The following is a 2443-nucleotide window of genomic DNA, read 5'->3' as shown; positions in this document are numbered from 1 at the left end:
AGAGAGAGAGAGAGAGAGAGAGAGAGAGAGAGAGAGAGAGAGAGGGAGAGACAGAGAGTCTTGTTGAGTTGCTGATGAAGATTCAACACAGAGCGTCTTCTCTTCATGAAATGAACTCGTCCTGTAATCTGGGTCAGTCTCTCACTCAGGGTCACTTCATCACTTACAGGGTAAAAACATTAAATTAAATTAAAATAAAACATCAAGTGAGGGTGTTTTCTGCACCTCGTGACCAGCTCGACCTGTAACTTTACCCCACGGGACCCGGGAGTTGCTGGTCCACCTCTGCGTCCGTCGGTTAGTTTGTTATGGTGTGGACTCGCCAGAAAACAAGCTGTGGTTCACTGGCATTTCTTTCACCCTCATGTTGTCCTCATGTTGTCCTCATGTTGTCTTCATGTTGTCCTCATGTTGTCCTCAATGATGTCTTCCATGTTGTCCCATGGTTTGTCCCGATGCCCTCAAATTCCCGAGTTGTCCCTCATGCGTCCTCACGTTTGTCCCTCCAACGTTGTCGCCACATGTTGATCTTCATGTAGTCCTTCTGGTGCCAACCTCAATGTTGTCCTCATGTTGTCTTCACACGTGTCAAGCCATGTTGCTTCATGTTGTCTCATGTTGTCACCTCACGTTGTCCCATGTTTGCCCTCATGTGCCTCAGATATTGCCCTCAATGGTGTTCCTCATTGTCTTCATGTTGCCCTCATTTTGTCCCATGTTTGTCCCATGTATGCCTCACGTTGTCTTCATGTTGCCCTCATGTTGTCTTCATGTTGTCCTCATGTTGCCCTCATGTTGTCCTTGTGTTGTCTTCATGTTGTCTTCATGTTGTCCTCATGTTGTCCTTGTGTTGTCTTCATGTTGTCTTCATTAATTTTGTCTTTTATTGATTTTGGGTCTTATTCAATTTTATAGCATTTGGAAACAAAAGTGTTTTGTCTGTCTGTGTGTGTGTGTGTGTGTGTGTGTGTGTATATGAGTGTCTGATTGTCTGTGTGTGTGTCTGTGTGTGTGTGTCTGATTGTCTGTGTGTGTGTCTGTGTGTTTCTGTCTGTGTCTGTTGTTTTCCTTTAAATTAACTTTTTTTTTTTTTTTTTTAAAGTCCATTAAAGAGAAGCTAACAAAGGAAAACAGGACCCAAAACAAATGAAGTGGAAGTTATCGAGGTTCCACTCGACAGCACCGACACAATAACGAAGGAAACTACATTTTTGTGGGTATCATCGTTTTAAATGACACGTTTGTGCGCATCATTACACACAGGAGGTATGAATATGGATCCAATTCCTGCTGTCATCATAAATCTGCAGCTCCCTCCGGAGTGAAAGAAATATAACAAAATTAAAAGGATTTCTCATTTTTTCATTTTATGCCTTTTCCAAAGTTTTTGTCACTTTTTACGACATTTCAGCCACGTTCGTTGGGTGTTTCTTTGCGGCTTTTTCCACATTTTTGTTTTCTTTTCGATGTTTTTGTCCACTGTTTGGACGTTTTTGTCACTTTATCACAAAGGATGATGTTTTAGGTTTTTTTTTGGTAACTTTTTGTCCCTTTTTGTTGCTTTTCTTGACATTTTCTATGTTCTTTTTTGACATTTTTGGTGCTTATTCCGGCACTGCCTTACCATTAAATATACACTAATTCTAAACTTAACACTAAAACCGAGTTTTCCCCCTCAAACAGACGCGTTTTCCCATTTCTACGAATGTCCTCAGGTTTCACTTATGTATTATTGTCCAAAATGTCCTCTTTTATCATCATTATTGTCATCCTCATATGTCCGAAAATGTCGACAAATCAAAGTTCAGTTTGCAGAAATCTTCTTGAGTGTCTCTTATCTTTCGAGAAACCAAACTCTCAAGGTCTAAACATTAAATTAGCTCTAAAATACAAATAGAAGCGCAAGGACACACAGAGAAATGATATTAAAAAAAGATTTCCTCACCCTGTCATTTAGCTGTCAACGTGCAACACTAAAATAAATATTGATGATCACTACTGGCATCGTCCGCCTGTGTCTCAAAATCGGTGATAAAACGTAAACATATGTTCCTTTGATTTTACTATTTCAGGGAACTCCAAATTTGTTAGACGTTATCCTCTGGGGACCATGAATATTTGCACCAAATTTCATTGTAATCCGTGAAATTGTTGTTGAGATATTTTCGTCTGGAAATGGGAAAGCAGGGACATTATTTCTGATGTGACAAATGTAGGTAAATATCATTTTGGACATGTCGGTAGATAGCGTGACAGTCGGAAACAGTGTTGCCCCAGGTTACCTGAGTACACCCTTAACCCTTGTGTGGTCCTTGGGTCAAATTTGACTTGTTTTTGGAGGTTTCTATATCAGAAATATAGGTTTATTTCAACCAAATGTCCCCAAAAATATCATGCAACACTAAAATAAATATTGACGATCACTGCTTTCATGGTCTACCCG

Source organism: Etheostoma spectabile, chromosome 6, assembly GCF_008692095.1.
Source record: "Etheostoma spectabile isolate EspeVRDwgs_2016 chromosome 6, UIUC_Espe_1.0, whole genome shotgun sequence".
In the NCBI taxonomy this organism is placed as follows: domain Eukaryota; kingdom Metazoa; phylum Chordata; class Actinopteri; order Perciformes; family Percidae; genus Etheostoma; species Etheostoma spectabile.
This window is presented reverse-complemented; position numbering follows the sequence as displayed.